The sequence below is a fragment of the Saccopteryx bilineata genome, chromosome 4, assembly GCF_036850765.1.
Source record: "Saccopteryx bilineata isolate mSacBil1 chromosome 4, mSacBil1_pri_phased_curated, whole genome shotgun sequence".
Lineage (NCBI taxonomy): Eukaryota > Metazoa > Chordata > Mammalia > Chiroptera > Emballonuridae > Saccopteryx > Saccopteryx bilineata.
The window spans coordinates 252,755,682-252,777,882 of NC_089493.1; the positions used below are offsets into that span (position 1 = coordinate 252,755,682).

The 22,201-nt window shown below is 37.3% G+C and overlaps 1 protein-coding gene and 1 pseudogene across 2 annotated transcripts in view; one reads left to right on the forward strand and one right to left on the reverse strand.

Moving 5' to 3' along the window:
• Positions 1-22,201, forward strand: part of PRR16 (proline rich 16) — a 311,132-nt gene that overhangs the window by 175,350 nt on the left and 113,581 nt on the right. The gene's annotated exons all lie outside the window — the stretch shown is intronic.
• Positions 1,000-1,091, reverse strand: LOC136336854 (small nucleolar RNA U3; annotated as a pseudogene).

The window sequence follows — 22,201 nt, forward strand, 5'->3', positions numbered from 1 at the left end:
GAACCTAGGTGTGCACTATAAAAAACAGCTAATATTTACTGAGCATCTGTTGTAACTTAACACTTTTCATTCACTTTACTCTTCAAAATATAACATAAAGCTTTACCAACTTTTTTTTTTTAATAAACAAGGATTTCAACCTTAGATTAAGTAATTTCCTAGTGTAGCAAGTGGTAAAATTTGGGTCAAACGCATTTCTGTCTCCCACCAGCATCTTCTGCTTTGCATTTTTTGCATACAAGCTTTATATCTCCTTTACATTCTGAGTGTGTCATACTCACACAGAAGCTTCAGAATTTTTATATCTATTTAGAAGCTTTCTTCCTGAGAGATGGTTGATTGGAGTGACATTGTTTTTCTATTTTCCTATCAAAGGAATATAAATCTGTTATGTTTAAATGAATCAGTGTTATGTACAAAGTTGAAAGTTTCCCCAAAACAAGTATTTTTAAAAGAACCAACACTGTCATCCCAATAAATTTTTTTAAAAAAGAAGAACCAACACTAAAAATTTTGTTTGGGGAGAGGGGATAGAATAGGCAAGGAGGAGAGTTAAATGTGAGGTTGGCCAGTGCTGTGCTCATAAATGTTTAACAACCAGCTCTCTAAGAAGGGGAGGCAGAACACTGGTCTGTAGAATTTGCTTATATTCATGGTATAAATGCTCCCACCATGATTTATTTCAAGCTACCAACCTGATGTCACTGGATATGGAATTGGGCAGGGATGCGTTAAGCAGCACACTGTATGTAGAATTTCTACCATACATAATAGTTACAAATGACCTCAAGAACATACATAATTGTAAAATATTAGAAAGTGGTGAGTTTTGAATATTTATTACATTTAGTTTTTAATTTTAAGTTTATGTAATTTAATTTTTAATAATGACTATGTTTAACAATAGGCTCACAAATTCCAAAATTTCTTAGCAAATAGCTATTTCAAGGCAGTGTGGACTACCTGTAGAAGATCTAATTTAAGTCATGCAGTAAACAAACTATTTGGAGAACATTTTAGCTCCATCTCAATATAGTTTTCACCTACTTTTTGTAACAAACTATAGAAATGATCCCTGAAAGTATAGTCTTTTGCCTACTTTTTTGAAGCTTAGCATGAATATCAGTTTTAATAATGGAACTTGATAGTGAATTTTTCTGGGAAGATTTCAATACATTTCCTGACAATTTAAATTGAGTATTCATATTTATGTTTTATAACAGGGATGCCCCCATGATTCAAAATTAGCGTGAAGATCAAGAGTCATATTGCCTCAGGGATGAATAAAGATGCCAGAATTTGTTTCTGACAATCACTGACATTTCTAGTACTACTGACTATACAGAAGTTAGGAGTTATCCAGCATTTTATTTTTACTTTAATTCAAAAATAAGGATGAAAACTGGGTTTAAGCATAAAGTGAAGAGATGTAAGTCCAGCCTCTGGCCATTTGAAAAGTACCATACTTTCAATTATTGAGTGGCATTTAAAATTGAGGGTAGATTATATCATTTACAATATATATAAAAATTATGCTGTATAATGTAATAAATATAATAAAATAAACTGTGTTATTTTCTGGGTTGTTAGATTAATAAAATATTTTACAGGAAATTCTTTTTTTTATTTAAATAAATTTTTATTAATGTTAATGTGGTGACATTAATAAATCAGGGTACATATATTCAAAGAAAACATGTCTAGGTTATCTTGTCATTCAATTATGTTGCATACCCATCACCCAAAGTCAGATTGTCCTCCGTTTTCTTTGTGCCCCTCCCCCTAACCCTCTCCCTCCTTCCCTCCCGCGTCCTCCCTCCCTCCACCCCTGGTAACCAACACACTCTTGTCCATGTCTCTTAGTCTCGTTTTTATGTTCCACCAATGTATGGAATCATGTAGTTCTTGTTTTTTTCTGATTTACTTATTTCACTACGTATAATGTTATCAAGTTCCCACCATTTTATTGTAAATGATCCGAAGTCATCATTTCTTATGGCTGAGTAGTATTCCATAGTGTATATGTGCCACATCTTCTTTATCCAGTCTTGTATTGAAGGGCTTTTTGGTTGTTTCCATGTCTTGGCCACTGTGAACAGTGTTGCAATGAACATGGGGCTACATGTGTCTTTACGTATCCATGTTTCTGAGGTTTTGGGGTATATACCCAGTAGAGGGATTGCTGGGTCATAAGGTAGTTCTATTTGCAGTTTCTTGAGGAACCACCATACTTTCCACCATAATGGTTGTACTACTTTACAGTCCCACCAACAGTGGATGAGAGTTCCCTTTTCTCCGCATCCTCTCCAACATTTGCTATTACCCGTCTTGTTGATAATAGCTAATCTAACAGGGGTGAGGTGGTATCTCATTGTAGTTTTGATTTGCATTTCTCTAATAACTAATGAAGATGAGCATCTTTTCATATATCTGTTGACCATTTGTATTTCTTCCTGGGAGAAGTGTCTGTTCATGCCTCTTCCCATTTTTTTATTGGATTGAATACAACACAATTTTATGTTTAAGACTCTCAACAAAATGGGTATAGAAGGAGAAAGTATCTCAACATGATAAAGGCCATATATGATAAACCATCAGCCAGCATAAAACTGAGGACTTTCCACCTTAAATCAGGAACAAGACAGGGCTGTCCACTCTCTCCACTCTTATTTAACATGGTGCTAGAAGTTCTGGCCAGAGCAATCAGACAAGACAAAGAAATAAAAGGCATCCATATCAGAAAAGAAGAAGTAAAGGTATCACTTTTTGCAGATGATATGATCCTATACATCGAAAACCCGAAGGACTCCACAAAAAGATTACTAGAAACAATAAACCAATACAGTAAGGTCACAGGATACAAAATTAACATACAAAAGTCCATAGCCTTTCTATATGCCAACAATGAAATATTAGAAAACGAACTCAAAAAAATAATCCCCTTCACTATTGCAACAAAAAAAAATAAAATACCTAGGAATAAACATAACAAAGAATGTAAAGGACCTATATAATGAAAACTACAAAGCATTGTTGAGAGAAATAGAAAAAGACACAATGAGATGGAAAAATATTCCTTGTTCTTGGATAGGAAGAATAAATATAATTAAAATGGCCATATTACCCAAAGCAATTTATAAATTTAATGCAATTCCCATCAAAATTCCTATGAAATTCTTGAGGCTTGGTCTAGACCCAGTCTAAGACTATTTCTATAGACACACACTGATACAAAGATTAAGTTAACATACTACAGCATGGACAAAAGTAGGCTTACAGTTGTGAGTACACAAAGCCCAGTTTCTTCTTGTATTATTTATTCTTGTATTATATATTTTTACATACAAATAACTGTAAACCTACTTTTGCCCACTCTGTGTTTTGAGTCAATTTAGAAGATTCTGTGAGAAAAAAACATGTTTACAACAGTGTCTGTCTTTTCTGGATATCTACATGGATATCATAAACTAGATCTGTGATAAATGTCCTTTTGTATAGATTTCTGTGTAGTAGAGTAGTTAAGATAATGTGGTTTGAAGTCATAAGCTTGTTATTTTCTACTATATATTATTTTCTTCTAAAGAGTAGGATAGGAGAGGGAGAAAAAAAGGGGGTAATTTTGCAGTGGAGAAACATGACAAACTCTACCTGAAGTCAAGTGATTCAGCCTCACATCACCAGGGATAAGTCATACTGATAGTAAATACCCTGTATGTGATGTGATAACAATGGCACTTCACCTCCATCCACTGCCTTCTTCCCCAAAACACATTTCCTTAGTCTAACCAGGAGGAAAACATCAACCAGATCCCGCTTAGTTGACATTTTACAAAATACCTGACCAGTAATCCTCAAAACTGCCAAAGCTATGAGAAACAAGAAAAATCTGAGATATTGTAACAACCAGGAAAACCTCAGGAAACATGATGCTTAAATGTAATGTGGTGTCTTAAATGGGACTGTGGAACAGAAAAAAGAGAGTAGAGAAGACTCTGGAAATCTCAAGAAAATACAAGCTTTAATCAATAGTAATGGTCCATTCATTGTAACTAATGTGCCGTACAAATTTAAGATTCTAACAACAGGTAAAACTGTACTATTTTTATAAAAGTTCAACAAATCAAAAATTCTTTAAAAAGTAATTTAAAATAAAACTCTGTATTTAACAATGGGGAAATAACTTACATCCTCATATTTAGCCAAAGAAGCTAGACACGAGAGTGCATATGGGATAAGATTCTATATTTATGAAGTTCAAGGATAAACAAAACTATTTCATGCTGTTGTAAATCAAGAGAGTGATTTCACTTGGGCGAGGGAATGGACCAGATGGGGCACAAAGGATCTTTGGGATGCTGATTATATTCAGATTCCTTAACTAGATGTTGGTCCCCATGGGTACGTATGTTCACCTGGACAGAGCCCATTGAACTGGACTCAGGATTTTTGTATTTGTCTATACATATGTTAATACTTCAATAAAAATTTTTAAAAATCAGTGGGATTATTTGATTTTGTTAAGTGACATTTGGACTACATAGATTATAGATTTTTTTAGCACTAAATTAAACAGTAAAGTGAATTTTATGGGAAATGATTTAAAAGAAAATAAAACATAAGGAAAGGTACAGTATTAAATCATAAATGTAACACGTAATTGTTATGCTGGGAAATTCCAAACTGACTCTAGGATGGGTCAGACATCCCTCCCACACTTTCCTACAGAGCTCTTATAAACTTATTGTTATACGTACTTGGCCATTATATTGTAATTATAATTTTTAAATGTCTCTCCTCTTCAAAAGAATGAGATCAGGGAGAGCAAAAACATTATTTTATTTTTTTTCTCTCCAGTGCCTAGCATATGTTCTGACAGGTTGTATGTGATCAGAAATTACGATTGGTAAAAGTGATATAAAGATTGAATATATGCATACTTCAGTAAGCATATACTGCATATATGCTATATATATTTACTGTTTTGAATGTGTTCTCATAGTATGTTTGATAATTCTCCCTACTCATTCCTTTCTTTTATCTTCCTGATAATACCTAGGAGTTGATTTTAGGATATTCCCAGTTGACCTTACAGTGTTTTCTTTTCCTTTTCCTTTTCTATTTTCCATTTCAGTCATTTTGTTAGACTTTTTGGGATTTTATCTCCCAACCCTTTTACTGGAGTTTTAAGTATGGTAATAAAATGTTTAATATATGAGAGCCCTGTTTTATTTTTATTACATATTTTATAGAACGATATTTCTTTTTAGTGGATGCAGTATTTTCTCTCTACCTCTGAAGATATTTATAATTGTATTTGAGATTTACCTTTTCTCTCCATTATATTTCTAAATTCTAAATTCTTTCTTCCTGGTTTTCCCCTCCTAGACTAGTGGGGGTGGGAGATAGGTTAAGACTTTATTTTAGCTTTAGAATTTTTCTGAACTTTTCTGGAGCAACAGTTATGGGTCAAATAATATATTATGTCTAATTTTGTCTTCTCCTAAAGAGCCCATTGTCTAGTTTCCATGTAAAGGAACAGAGGTTGAATAGAGGTTGGAGTAGACCATTTCAGACATGGAGACCAGTCTCTCTTGCTGTGTAGAAGTAAGAAAGGCCAAGCTCTGGGAAGTGCTTATAGTTGCGGTACAGAGTGCGACTGTAGGAGTGATAAAAGATAAAGTTAGAAAATTAAGCAGAGACCAGATCACGGAAGGTATTTTCATTTGGATTAGGTTTAACTGATGGACTAACTCTTAAAAGACCAGGAGTTTAAATGAGTTAGAAGTCTTAATTTTTTTCTCATATAAAGTAGGGAGTATAATGTATGTTCAGTGTGCATCTTCCATGTTCTGGTCCAGCCACAGGGTCAACATTCCAACCAGCAGAAAGAAAAGTGCAGCAGCTCACAAAACTCGTCCCGTTAAGGGTATTTACTACCTTCCATTGTCTTGGACTACATTATATGTCACATCTACTAGGTGCACAGGAGCCTAGAAAATGTAGGCTTTGAGGAGAGGATAACCATGTGTCCAGTAAACTTTCATGTGTTCTTTTGCTGATGGAGAAAGGAGAATTTGTAAGGGATAATTCACAATCTTGCATAAATGTTTAGAATTTATCTAGACACTGGGGATGGTCCCTGAAGAGGTTCAAGCTAAGGACTTTTTTACCTTAGGAAGGTCCCCTGGCTGTGACATAAAGGATAAAGTAAGGTGAGATTAAAGGTGGTCTGAGCAGTTAGGCAACCATGAGAAGCACCTACATGTGAAAATTGTAACATGATATGGCTCTGTTTATAAGTCTGGAGAGAGAACATCCTGACTTGGTGACATTAAAGGACTATGCTGATGTTGATTTTTTTATCTGTAGAGTAGTACATTTGATTTGAAATTATTTATAGAAGTATATTCACCCTAAACCTAGGTCAAAGAAATGGCAATCAATGTTCTTAATACCCCTTCCTAAATCTAGAGCCTTTTGGTCCTGTTTATATATTTCCTTTGTTTCTTTAAGAATGTATATTGTGATATTTTTTATATAGGCACATACATATGGTAAAAATTTAAATACAAAAAGACATACCAAAAAGTATGTATTTCTTTACATTCCAAGTATATTTATTTTATATTCCAAAATCCTAAAACATTATCAGTCATATAGTTTATCCTACCATTTTATGGAAGGTTTTATATACAGAGCATTCTCTTAAAAAGTTGATGTGGAGAAGTCTGCATGTACTGCATGATTGACATAGAAAAATCAAGAAGCTGTATGTTTATTTATTGATTTTAGAGAGAGGGGAACAGAGACAGAGAGAGAAAAAAACCCATCAATTTGTTGTTCCACTTATTTATGCATTCAGTGGTTGATTGTTGCATGTGCACTGACAGGGGATCGAACCCTTCACCTTGGTATATCAGATAACGCTCTAACCAACTGAGCTGCCTGACCAGAGCCCACAAGAAGCTATGTTTTTAAGCAACAGCAAAAATATGGAACAGTGCATCTAATAGGATCAAGTTTACTATGAAAAATTTTTAGAAAGGTTCACACACACACACACCCTTATTTTTTTTGAAAAATAAATTATTTTAAAGATTTACAACATAGTTGTTTGACTTAGACATTTAGTTGTGTACACAAATGCAGCATAACAAGGAATATTGGGACCTAGGTTTAAATATGCAATCTATTCATTAGCCATATGCTCAAAAATGGGACATAAATATTCTGTCTCTAAAGCTAGTCTCAGTAACACCTGCTCTCCCCAATATTTTATAATACAAGCATCACTTTAAATTGAGTGTGATTTTATTATTATAGATGTGCACATTTGCATTATTATTTTTATTTTACATATACAACATGACTTTAAATGCAAGCTAATTACCTGATCTAGTGCTTAATAAACTAGTGAGCGTCTTTCAAGGTGGAGGTGAAACTTACTGTGTTAAAATTTTGGAAAAATGATATATTAGTCTCCAACTTAGAATCTTCATTAAGGATTTTCATAATAACCTTTATCCCAGTTTGTACACTGTTCTGTATTTTTGCCACTGCTTAAAACTACAATACCTTAATCTCCCTGTGTCATCATATCGGTACATGCCGACCTTTCCATCTGAGTTTATTCAAGAGCTGCACTGTGTATCCATCCATGCTCTGTTGATGTTGATGAACATTTTGTTTTGTACTTCTTTTTCAGTTTGTGAGAATTTGTTTTGTTCTTATTCTTTTATTCTTACAGTGTTTAAACAAAAGATACTTAAATTAGCATTCTCATGTAGATAATGAGAGTATAAATATATTTACATGTACATACATATATATCCAATGGTACTTTAGTGAACATGTGTGAACCTTAGATATTTAAATACATACATATATACATAGATAGGGTGAAATCCTAGTGGTAGAACTGAGGGCCAAATGGTATGTTTATTTTTCATTTTGATGAATTTAAAATTACCCACCAAAATTTTTATACCATATGTTCCTACACAAAGACTTCCTACTGCCCCAGGTGGGTAACATAAATAAATGCATTGAGCAGCCTGTGCATAAGGAGTTAAGCTACTTGTACTGAGACCAAGCAACCTATTTATATTCCTTTTAAAACACTGGCTACCAAAGTCTCAAAATAAAATGCCCCCTTTGGGTTACATGGTTGCCAAGCCTATATTATAAATGTTCTCACTTTTGTATTACTCTCATTGAAAAAGATTTAAATAAAGTTGAGCAATATTTATATTCATGGGTTATATTTTTGTCTTTATTTGTGAACTTTTCCATTCCCTTTTTGAGCTTTGACAATGAAGATGATGAGGGCACAGGTGTTGCAGATCCAATGCCAGTAAAAGAAAGAAAAATGTTGGGAAAAAAAACACAAGATATATGAGCCATCAGTGGAGTCTGAGAGTAGACAAGAAGTTGGCAGAGAAACAGAAAATTTCAGAAACTTCACAAGGCAAAAGGACTATGCTTCTCATTGTTCATATTTCGCTTTATTTTTCATTGATGTACCAGCCTTCCCTCATAACTTTGCTTATTTATTGTTTATGTGAACTCTGGCCTGTGGTAATAATGACTGCTCAATAAAGTCATACTTAATAACATAAATGCTCAGTTTCTGTGAGTGTATATATTAGCTTATTCACATTAAGTCTATAAAATTTACTTGTACAAATAATCAAAGGGATGGAAATTTATCAGGTTGACAGGAATTTCAATGGATGGGTTTTCTTGAAGTCAATAATTGATTTTTTCAAAAAACAGATTTTATGACACTTCGTAATTTAGTGTGTAAAGAAAATTATGGGAGGAGGTAGATCTATTTAGTCCAGACATATATAGAAGCTTTTATAAAAAGGATAGGAAGGAGGAGACATAGTAGTTTAGTAGTACTTGAGGACACAGTGTGATGCTTCATTCTCCCCCCAATATTTATCTATTTAATTTATAATCTACAAACTCTGGGATGTGATGTATGGGGTTGTCCATTAAAATGCCATAGTATCAAACATAATCCAACAAAAACATGCCCCTTGCTAATGCAATCTGGATGCTAGTGAATTTGGAAGATTGGTTTTCATCCTCAACCTAACCTGCACTTTTAAAGAAAGTGCTCAAATCAAGAGGCTGGATATGGAGGGATGTGTGAGGCCCCTCTTGGGGCGCCAGGCAAGTTGAGGAAAGTCTTCATATGTTTGGTATTCATTCTCTCTAACTTCCTGGATAGAGAGAGGTGATCAGACAGGTGCCAACTAACCGGGAAATTCCCAAATTACAGTACCGTCATTATCTAGGAAATCCCAGTTAGTCTGGGAACTCAGCCTTTTCCCCCTTCTGCATTTAAGACATTGTAGAAAGCTGCCACCAGGTGGAGCTAAATTTTAGTTGGGACTTGATTGATTTGGATAACACAGTCAGACTCATAGACTTCCAAACCAGCTAGCTGGTTACACTTGTCTAGTTCAGTTCATTATCCTTAAAATATTATTACCACTTTTTCCACAGATTAATCTCTTGGACCCTACTTGATACATTATGACAGAGCTTTATTGTACTTTAATTTCTGCTGACTAAAAATCTGCAATTATACTAGCACTGGACATCATTGAGGAAGAAGCCAACCAGTCAGACAACTTAAATTATGTAGTTAATTTAAAGAAATATATTTGTGGGTTTGGGCTCCGTTTTCTGTTCACTTCTTAAAGCACTTTTTTTTTTTTTAATTTTGTAAAGGTGAAGGGTGGAACTATTATATGAAAAAAAAAGTTGAATTTTTCTTTCCATAATCTTTCACTCATCATATTAAGCTACAAAGAAAGTAAGATGACTTTCTAATGGTCATAATGACTGAAGAAAAAGTTAGGTACTTATCAAACATACCATAATAGGAAAAAATAATTTTGAGTATAAATGTCAATATCTAAAAATTCATTAAGCAACTATGATTACAAATAAGCGATAAAAGGAACATATTTAAGTGATATGTTTATATACACCTTGTCAAAGTAGCTTATTATCAACTTTTTATAATAGCCACATATATAATTTGTCTACTGTAACCAATATAAATAGTCACTCTTGATTTATTTTGTACATATGCCATATATAATTTTTTTTAATTTTTTTAAAATTTTTTTTAATTTTATTTATTCATTTTAAAGAGGAGAGAAAGAGGGAGAGAGAGAGACAGAGACAGGGGGGGAGGAGCTGGAAGCATCAACTCCCATATGTGCCTTGACCAGGCAAGCCCAGGGTTTCGAACCGGCGACCTCAGCATTTCCAGGTCGACGCTTTATCCACTGTGCCACCACAGGTCAGGCTATAATTTTTTATTTTTTTGGTATTTTTCTGAAGCTGGAAACGGGGAGAGACAGTCAGACAGACTCCCGCATGCTCCCGACCAGGATCCACCCGGCACGCCCACCAGGGGCTATGCTCTGCCCCTCCGGGGGCGTTGCTCTGCTGCGACCAGAGCCACTCTAGCGCCTGGGGCAGAGACCAAGGAGCCATCCCCAGCGCGCGGGCCATCTTTGCTCCAATGGAGCCTTGGCTGCGGGAGGGGAAGAGAGAGAGAGGAAGGAGGGGGGGTGGAGAAGCAAATGGGCGCTTCTCCTATGTGCCCTGGCCGGGAATCGAACCCGGGTCCCCTGCACACCAGACCGACGCTCTACCGCTGAGCCAACCGGCCAGGGCCACCATATATAATTTTTTACTTAATGTTGCAGTATTAACTATTTGGAAATCTATTTCATTTCATCTACATTTATCATGTCTGTGAAGAAAACACACCCCAATGTTTATAACAGAAATATTTGGCAATAATAATAAAAGGACTTAATATTTTTATTCCCAGAGGCTTTAGAATGGGAAATGTCAGCCAAATGATTCTTAACAAAAGAGCCTCAGTTATTTGAATGTGGGTTGCACATTATATTATTATATATATGAAAATGTCCTACACAATCAAAAAATCAAATTTATATATATATTCATTTTCATTTGCTAAGTGTTTAGTCGGGTTCAGTTACTACATTGCTCACGGAGCTCTAAGGGTAAATTAGAAAGGGTCCGTATATTAAACCTCTAGATATTTTATTATTTGAGGGAGACAAATGATTAGTACTCCTCTTGGCAACTCAGGTTTTAAACCAATTGAGAAATTAAACTTCACGGTAAGCAGATTGGAGCTAAAATACCACCTAAGTTACTGATGAAAGGCAGCTTGAAGGAAGACAGGAAGGTGCAGTATTACACTTGAATCAGCTTTATAGGGACTGTGAGGTTGTTCACATACCTTCCCAACTCCATTTTCAATGACATCATGTTGGTAGCTTACTCTCAGCCCTGGTGGAAGTATTTACAGCATGGAAATTGGTAAATGACATATTTTGGAAACATTTTCTCTCCTAGAGAGCCAGCTGTTAAACGATTAACATTGTACCACTGTCTGAATGGATGAATCAGTCCAAGCACTGAATTCCAGGGTTACCCCCTGAGCGCCTCCTCCCCAATGGAGGCAGGGAGATGCTCTCCTGTACCAAGAGCTAAAATAATACGGACTTTGCATATAGCTTACTCTCTAGAGGAAGGGAAAAGGAAGAGCTTTTTCTCCTACATATTTCAAGTTCTTCAAGAAACAGAAGAACTGAGGGTGTGAAGAACTATGTCTTCACAGGAAAAAAAAACATTAGGGGCCTTAAGGTTCCCCCATTCATTGCCCCTAAACCTTTGCTTTTTGTTCTTCTGTCCATAGTACTTAACAATTAACTATTAAGGGGTATGAATGTTCCCTATAGGGAGGAAATTTGTATTTCATTAGGACAGTTCTCTTCCTACCTTTATGAGGCTACTATGTCAATACCAACCACTTTTTCTTTGATACCCACTAGATATACTAGTTATCAGTTATCTTTTCTTGCCAGAAAGCTCTATCTACTGGACCCATATCAGATAATAAAGTCATAGTGATTTAAATTTTATTGTTCTATATACAGAGTCAACTATAAAAATTTCTTGTACATTTTCCCCCTACCACATTACATGATATTATGCTGGAAGGCACTCCTCATACTGCATTGAGAAGGTCATGGCTGTGTAGTTTTCTGGTGTTATACATGTCTGTCTAGTATATTAACTTCAGCCACATTTAGGTTCACAGGATTTGGGTATTTTTTGCAGCTGTTGTACTGTTACTAGTGGAATGATGAGACCTCAATTCTTGTCTTCTTAATGGAAAGAATTCATTCAAGAGACAAAGTGCTGCAAGTAAAGGAAGAATTTATTGGTTGAACAGGGATACACTCAGAAGGGACTGAGAGAAAAGGAGACCTTGGAGACAGGTCAGGGGTTAGCCTGGGACAAGCTGCCACCACCCACTGCTCCCCTGGTTGCAAGTCGCCTGGGGTCCCTTTGATTTTAGGAGAAAGAGAGAGACGAAGAAAGTTCACCCTGGGAGGAGGAGGGGGGGAAGGCTCAGTAAGAGCACACTGGGTCCTTCACCCTAAGGGCTTAGAAAAGTGGAAAGCTTAGGGGAGGTCCCCTGGGTGGATCTCAGGAGATGTACCAGCTTCCCAGGTGTGTCCTTAGGGTTGTGGTCTCCACTGATTAGACTGATTAGACGGTGCTGGGACAGGGGGTCATTAGTCAATATAGCTGGTCCAGAGGTCGTGGCATCACTTCTCTGATTTTACTGCTTTTTTGTGCCTAGAGCCAAAGCACAACTGAGGCCTAGATGTATTTGATGTGGGTCAGAACTTTATTGTCCTGGGAGCTTCACGCTTAAGGGCTGTTCTCCAGCCCCTTGTTCATTCATCCACATGACTAGCAACGTGCCAGGGGAGGAAAGGTCAGAGAGGGTCCGAACCACATGACCAGCAATATGAAATCAGAGGGTCTAAACCGTATGACCAGCAATATGCTAGTGGAGGGAAGGTTACCCTGGAGATGAGATCTTTTGTTTCCCAGTTTTGCCCATTGCTAGGCACCTGGGACTTTCTGCCCTGGTGACCTTGTATGCCTGGCCTGTAGTTCTTGATCTGCTCATGTCTGTCTAACTGCCTGCCACAGTAGCAGTGTCCTCTGGGTAGTCAAAGATGTGCTCTGAAGTCTTGTTCTTCATGGGGCCCACAATCTGTGTATGCCCAGACAGCAGTAGGGAGAAGATGAGACAAATAAGAAATACCGATGTCCAGCATTCCACTGTCCCCAGAAAGAGCTGAGATTGTTCAGAATAGTACAGTAATTAAATCAGTTCCAAAGACTTTTTGTTCAATTCTGAAAATTTATTTGCTAGTTTCTTTCTCATCCCCAATATCCCCAACCACGCAGAAGCTTTGTAATATGGTTAACAGATAAAAATAAAATATTCCAATAATACATAAGCATATAGAACTCCAATATATAAATGTAAAATGCATAAGGATTCCAATAACAAAATGCCAATAGTAAGGTGCCCCACATTTGTTTATAAATCTGCCTCTAGTTTCTAATTATTTGAGGACAAAAATGATTTGATTTTTTTTTTTTTTGTATTTTTCTGAAGCTGGAAACGGGGAGAGATAGACAGACTCCCGCATGCGCCCGACCGGGATCCACCCGGCACACCCACCAGGGACGAAGCTCTGCCCACCAGGGGGCGATGCTCTGCCCCTCCGGGGCGTAGCTCTGCCTCGACCAGAGCCACTCTAGCACCTGGGGCAGAGGCCAAGGAGCCATCCCCAGCGCCCGGGCCATCTTTGCTCCAATGGAGCCTTGGCTGCGGGAGGGGAAGAGAGAGACAGAGAGGAAGGAGGGGGTGGGGGTGGAGAAGCAAATGGGCGCTTCTCCTGTGTGCCCTGGCCGGGAATCGAACCCGGGTCCCCTGCACACCAGGCCAACGCTCTACCGCTGAGCCAACCGGCCAGGGCCTGCTTTGATATTTTATCTTCTTTGAAGTTCTCATTCAGACATAGAGTCTAAAATCAAATTTTTTGCTCTTGTTTATCTAAAATTTTCAAGAAACTGTTGTTCTTGACAATTTCTTATTATACTCTTCCTGATTGGAATCAGGTACATGAGCTCATTTGCTCTCATTCTCTCTCTCTCTCTTTCTTTCTCTGGAGAGGGAGTAGCTCCTTTAGGGACTCAAAATTTAGTTTACTTTTCAAGAACTGAAGTAATAGGACACATATGATTATCATAAAAACTGTACCCAAAACATGAAACTTCAAAAGTAACCACATTTGATTCTGGAACCTATCCATTAGAGTTTGTCAGTGACCATATTTATTTTATTTTATTTTATTATTTTTGGCTACAGTGTTCAAGAGATCTTGTAGTCTGTGCTTTCTTAGATCTTGAAAATTTCTGTCAGTTGTCGCTCTAGTTAAGGATAATTTTTAAAATGCTCCAGTAATGTATTTTTTTTTCTCCAGAATGTCTAGAGCTGCCCACAAATATTGTTCTAATCCTTTCATCAGAGTTTTTTCTGGCATCTTCTAGGCCAGTGATTTTCAACCTTTGTTTCTCACGCACTCATAAACTAATTACTAAAGAAAAAAGGGCCCTGACCTCTTCTTCCTTAGTAACTAATTTATTTGTGCCATGAGATGAAAATGGTTGTATTTATTCAGGGGCACTGACCTTAGTAACTAGTGTGTGTTTGTGCCATGAAAAAAAAAGGTTGAAAATCACTGTTCTAGGCTGGCGAATTTTCATGTTGTTCTATTCCAGGGGTCCCCAAACTTTTTACACAGGGGGCCAGTTCACTGTCCCTCAGACTGTTGGAGGGCCGGACTATAAAAAAAAATCTATGAACAAATCCCTATGCACACTGCACATATCTTATTTTAAAGTAAAAAAACAAAATGGGAACAAATACAATATTTAAAATAAAGAACAAGTAAATTTAAATCAACAAACTGACCAGTATTTCAATGGGAACTATGCTCCTCTCACTGACCACCAATGAAAGAGGTGCCCCTTCCGTAAGTGCGGCGGGGGCTGGATAAATGGCCTCAGGGGGCCACATGCGGCCTACAGGCCGTAGTTTGGGGACCCCTGTTCTATTCCTTGGCATTTGGGTCAAAAAGAGACACAGTGAGATCTGAGGAAAGCACAGTTTAACTCACAAAGGTTTGAGAAAGGACTCCTGAGCCAGATTATTTGGTGTTAAAGAGATGACATTTTATAGTTAAGCCACCTTCACCTTCAGCCTACTGGACCAGATAGTAGCATGTCCTTCAGTTCAGACCAACAGCACTTTTTACTACACACATGTTCTACACGTATTTTCAAGTCAAGTTCCTCTACTCATGTCTTAGAATACTTACTTAGCAATCTTGAGGGTGGAGTCTAGGTAAAATATGAGAGTTTCATTGATAACTCATCCTAAATTATGAAGTTGGCATGAGGACAATATAAATACATTTGTCATGTTAGCCAAAATAAACATTTTACATAAAATTTATCAACTTTCTATCTTCTTGCAGTTACTTTTAAACTTGAACTCATATTACTGACAGTTATTGCTGTTTTTTTTTTTTTTTTCATTTTTCTGAAGCTGGAAACAGGGAGAGACAGTCAGACAGACTCCCGCATGCGCCCGACCGGGATCCACCCGGCACGCCCACCAGGGGCAGTGCTCTGCCCCCCAGGGGGCGATGCTCTGCCCATCCTGGGCGTCGCCATATTGCGACCAGAGCTACTCTAGCGCCTGAGGCAGAGGCCACAGAGCCATGCCCAGCGCCCGGGCCATCTTTGCTCCAATGGAGCCTTGGCTGCGGGAGGGGAAGAGAGAGACAGAGAGGAAAGCGCGGCGGAGGGGTGGAGAAGCAAATGGGCGCTTCTCCTATGTGCCCTGGCCAGGAATCGAACCCGGGTCCTCCGCACGCTAGGCCGACGCTCTACCGCTGAGCCAACCGGCCAGGGCTAGTTATTGCTGTTAATCAACACATTTTAAGTAATATATTAATGGCAACATTTTGTTACTAATTTTTTACACTCACAGACAGCATCACAAAGGAAGCTTGCCACGGTGCTCTTTCTGCTTGTCTCTTAACAGAGGATCAGCTTTTTGATAACTTCACATACTATATGATTAAAATGTTCAAAACTTTTACACACTAAAGCAAGCTAATATATTCTTTAGGCTTGGCACTTAAAAAAAACCCTTCTATGTCTGAATGTTTTTAAGCATATAAAAAAGTACAGAAAATTATATAATAGGCACATAGGACCAATGATTGACATTTAACAGATAATCTTGTTTGTCTAGCAACTTTTCTTTTCCTATTTAAACAGACACATACAGCAAAACACGTCTCTTATTCCCAACCCAGTCTCCTCCTCCTTGAAGTTGCTACTGATCCTTCCTGTGTGTGCTTTTGAAATTTTACTTTATACGTACTTATGACAATATGAAATCAATATGTATCTTTAGAATTTGCAAACAAGGAATAATTTAGGAATTCATTTTAAATATGCTTTTATTGTTTAAGGGTTATGATATATAAAAGGCAAAAAATGGATTTGAAATTATTTTCTATATTTGATATGACCCTTTCCTGCCAAGTATATTGTAAAATACTTTTATTCTTGCTTTTCTTTAATGTGTGTGTGCTTGTGTTGTTTTTTTTTTTTTTTTTTTTTCTGATTGAGATAGAGAGAGTCAGAGAGAAGGAAGATAGGAACAGACAGGAAGGGAGAGAGATGAGAAGCATCAATTCTTTGTTGCAGCTCCTTAGTTGTTCATTGATTGCTTTCTCATATGTGCCTTGACCAGGGGGCTACAGCAGAGCGAATGACCCCTTACTCAAGTCAGCAACCTTGGGCTTCAAGCCAGTGACCTTGGGCTTCAAGCCAGCAACCATGGGGTCATGTCAATGATCCTATGTGCAAGCCAATGACCCCATGCTCAAGCTGGTGTCCTGTGCTCAAGCCAGCGACCTCAGAATTTCAAACCTAGGTCCTCCGTGTCCCAGTCCGATGCTCTATCCACTTCACCACCTCCTGGTCAGGCATGTATGTGCTTGTTTTTAAAGAAGTAGTCAAGAGATTCTGTAGTTTGTGTGTTCTTAGGTCCTTGAACATTTCTGTACATTGTCTTTATGCTTGAATTGTAATTTTTTAAATGCTCTGGTATATTTTTTCTTCTTTGGAATATACACACCTGGACATTGAGTATTGATTAATTTTTTTTCATTACTGCTTTTCCAGTCATATTTTGGGTTAGTAAATTTTGGTGTTTCCTATCTATTTGGGGTATGTTACATTTAAGATTAAGTCTGTTGTCTTATACTTGTGCAGCAACTTGGCTGGAAATGATAATCTTCGTCACTTTTTCCCTCAGAACTTATACACATCACAGTTCCAGCTTTGTCTTTTGATATTGCTCTGGGAAGGTCTAATACCAGCCTGATTTTTCTCTTTTTTTTTTTTTTTAATTTATTTTTCTGAAGCTGGAAACGGGGAGAGACAGTCAGACAGACTCCCGCATGCGCCCGACTGGGATCCACCGGCTCGCCCACCAGGGGCGATGCTCTGCCCCTCTGGGGCGTCGCTCTGTTGCAACCAGAGCCACTCTAGCGCCTGGGGCAGAGGCCAAGGAGCCATCCCCAGCGCCCGGGGTATCTTTGCTCCAATGGAGCCTTGGCTGCGGGAGGGGAAGAGAGAGACAGAGAGGAAGGAGAGGGGGAGGGGTGGAGAAGCAGATGGGCGCTTCTCCTGTGTGCCCTGGCCGGGAATCGATCCCGGGACTTCTGCACACCAGGCCGACGCTTTACCACTTAGCCAACCAGACAGGGCCCTGATTTTTCTCTTTTGAACTTCACTTGCTCCATCTGTTTAGAAGCTTATCCTTGAAATGCTAGATATTTCTGGCAACTATTCAGCAATGAATTTACTTGAGTATATTATGAAGTTTAAACAGCCAAATTCAGTAGTTTCCTCCTTTCAGAGAATTGGCCTTTTAAGTGCATTTTTTTTCTGTTGTATACTCATGAAATCTATTTACTAGAAAAACCAATATTTCCTATCATGTATATCAACATGGTATTTCCTTCATGTCTATTATATATTTCCTCTTTAATGTCTGCAATCAATACTGCCTTTAGACCTAAACATGAGAGACCCCCAGACTCTGTGCTTTAGTGTTTCTCAGCTGCCAGTCTGCCAAAAATTTCACACCATTCCATGAGAGATTCTATCATCTTCATACAACATCAGGGTGGTTAATTCTTCTGCATAGCAGTGGTTGAAAACCACTGCTTTAGAGCACTCCAGCCCGGCCTTCTTTCACTAACCATTAAGTTGGAGGAAGCAGCCACATCAGCAGGAGTCAGCATTTCCCATCTAGATCATAGTACGATACCCTAGATTCTGGAATTCCCCAAACATCGGCTTCAAACCCATTTCAAGGACTTATAGTAGTAGCTTCTGGTCGTGATCTTTGTTTCTGAGGACAGACCAAACCAATGGTAGAATTACATTTAGACCCAGGGCTTAGTCAAATGTTGACTGTAGAGACTATCCACAGAGCCTGGAAATCTGTGCTGGGGTATCTACATACGTGTAGGAAAAGTGGGAGGGTGGGCCATGGTCAGGGGGTGGGGCCTGGAGCGTGTCACCAGCAGGCTCAGATGTGGAATGCTGAGCTATCCAGAAATTCTGTATTTAAGCCTGGCCTTTCAGGTATTTTTGACATATTTTATTTATTTATGTATTTATTTTTATTATTACTATTTTTTTAATTTTTCTAAAGTTGGAAACGGGGAGGCAGACCTCCGCATGCGCCCCACTGAGATCCACCCGGCATGCCCACTAGGGGGCAATGCTCTGCCCCTCTGGGGCGTTGCTCTGTTGCGACCAGAGCCATTCTAGCGCCTGAGGCAGAGGCCATGGAGCCATCCTCAGCACCTGGGCCAATGGAGCCTTGGCTGCGGGAGGGGAAGAGAGAGACAGAGAGGAAGGAGAGGGGGAGGGGTGGAGAAGCAGATGGGCGCCTCTCCTGTGTGCCCTGGGTGGGAATCGAACCTGGGACTCCTGCACGCCAGGCCGATGCTCTACCACTGAGCCAACCAGCCAGGGCCCATATTTTATTTTTTTAAGGTAAAAGATAGAAAAATAGATATTTAAAATCATTTATTAGCTTGATATTACCATTATTTAATATTTCATCATATGGTTTTTCACTCTTACCCCAGACTCTGAAAATGTCATGGGCGTGCCTAACTGAAACTTCTGGGTTTCTTCTCCTTTTGCAGTCGCAGTGATTATTATGTCAGGCCTTCAATCCATATCAGTAATTCAGTTTCAATCGTGTCTGTTCTCTACCTTCCTGTTTTCATTTAATTTTATCAGTTTAGTAATGATTGTATTTTAGAACTCAGTTTGTTTCTCTGGCTCTTCAATTCCTCTTCTATTCTATTCTATATCTGGTATATATGTTTCATTAAGTATTTCTTCTACAGCAAAAAGCACTCAGGGCAGCTTTTCTTCCAGTTCTTCCAAACTGAGTTGTTTACCTGTCTTTTGCATTGTGTTCCTTTTCTTCTTCCCCTTTGTCACAATACTGTTTATAGAGTGATTGTACCAATTTTTTTTTCATCTTGCATAACTTGGACAGCTCTGCTTAGAACTACCTGTGGGCCCCGAGCACTGTGAGTGACTTTTCCTTACATTGTTCCTATTATGTCTTAGTCTGGCTCATGTTCCCAGGCAAGCTGGAATTGAAGGCAAGCTTATTTCATGTTCTAGCCACAGTCCTACAGCTCACAGGCCTGGGGTAAATGGGGAAGGAGCCTGGATGGAGGGGAATTGTGGTGCTCTTTCTTTGTAGAACAGGTTAATATTGTGTTCCAGTTAAGTCTATTGCTGCATTCAGGGGATTCACGGGCTTATGGGGAAATGTCTTTCTGTGTTGTGCTATTCCTACAGGTCCGTGTGGCCCAGCACAGCTGCATGCATCACTTGTCTTCCTCTCTTTGGAAGTCCTGCACATTCACAGACCATATCTTTTTTCTTTTTTTTTTTTTTGAGTTGGCATTACTAGTGAAAATATGAGGACTTTTATTACTTCACTGGTATCATTCTGAGGCATGAACAATAGTTTAAGGATTTGTACCAAGTCGAGTTAAAATCCTATCTCTGCTATGTGTCCTGACTGGGGATTGAACTGCAACCTTGGTATATGGGGATGACGCTCTAACTGATCCATCCATCAGTACCCAAATATTTTTTTTCAACTGTGCAACAAGTAACTAGCACTTTGGTGTATTCATATAATGACATTGTATCTCTTAAGCCAGGGGTCTCCAATGGTGATGTGTGAGTTTTATGTCTGCATAAAGATTTGGCTTGACTTACACGATCTTTTTTATTTTAATTGCATCATTGTTTGAAAAAAAATCTACAAATTTCATATAAAAGTCATTTGTTCTGGATTCTCTTGAAATCTTTTAAAAAGGGCAAGATGAGGCCCTCTGTTTGTGTTCATGTCCTCTACTATTCACCATATTTCCTTTCTTTATTTCAATGCATCCGTATACTTTTCTCTCATTATATTTAACAACTCTACTTTGTGGTATATTTGAAATTACCATGTAACTTTATAAACATCTATCATATAGTTCTATGTAAATGTTTAACACTAGCCTTCTGAAAAAAAATGTGTGAATGGCTAAATATTACAAATTACCCAGAATAACTATCATTTTCTAATTATTGGTTTACACACAAGAAAATTGTATGTTCTAAAATCGATACACATAATTTTGCACATTTAAATTTTGAAATTTCAAAACATTTTGTTTACACTATCTCATAATTTAATATTATATGACATATTTTTAAAAAGTGATATTAACTTAAACAGCATAATTGTTCCACTCTTTTATTACATTAGACCTCAGGAAAAGAGAAACATTTTTTTAATAACTGGAATTTATATTAACAATGTAACAAATATAGTAATTATTTTTTTAAAAATAATCATAAAAAGAGAAATTGGAAATTGATAAAGTGCAATAGAACTATATACAATTTTGGCCACTAGAGGGCTTTAATATATATTTTTTACCAGTGAGTATAATTATGAATATGAACAATGAAATTTATATAGCTACAAAGATTAGCTATATAATAACAAAGTTTCAAATGTCATAATGCATCATGCATCTGTGCAAGAATCTAATCCTGACTATAAGCAAAATACGTATTTGATATTACATGTAAGCGAGGCAATGTTTCTTATTTTAATAAGTGAAAAAGTAGCAATAATGTAAATTCACAGGTGTGGTAAGTTTACAGTTTTCATATGTTCATTGCCTTAACATTTTAAAAGTGTTAGAAAAATATTTCACATTTTTTATGGTAATAACATATATAGAATATATATTAATATATTTATAGTACTTTTGCAAATACTTTTTTTAGAACTAAATAATGGGATGAAGTTCTGTAATGAAAACTGTTTTTATAAAGAAAAAAATCATGTTGAAGTCTTTCAGGGATTTTTCAACAGAACAAGAGCCTGAAATATCAATTTTTGAAATTCTAGCTGATTGAAATGACTGCTGGCTGCCTGTGATGAAACTTCTTACTGTTTTTCAAATTATGTGTTATTTATATAAAATATCTCTGGAGCCCTATGACAATGAAGACAGATATCTAGAAGCCAATTCTAAAGGAATTCCAAATTGTGTATTCCTTTTCTTTCTTTCATGTCATATATTGTGGTTCATGAAATCAGACATGAAAGTGTTATACTTAATTTATTTTTCTGTTCTGTTTGTTCACTTATTTTGTTTTTTAGATTCAATTGTTGTTAGTTATGTATATATTAATATTTTATTGTTTATACTTTTTCTCTTCTCCTACTTCTCTTTCTTCTTTTTCTACTTCTTAAAGAAACCCTCTAACATATCATAAAATACTGATTTGGTGGTGATGAATTCCTTTAGCTTTTTCTTGTCTAGGAAGCTCTTCATCTGCCCTTTAATTCTAAGTGTAGCTTTGCTGAGTAGAATAATCTTGGTTGTAGTCCTTATTTTCATTTCTTTGAATATTACTTTTTAGTTCTTTCTGACTTGTGAAGTTTCTGTTGGGAAATTGGCTGACAGTCTTATGGGAGCTCCCTTGTAGGTAACTAACTGCTTTTCTCTTGCCGCTTTTAAGATTTTCTCTTTGTCTTTAACCTTTTGCATTTTAATTATGA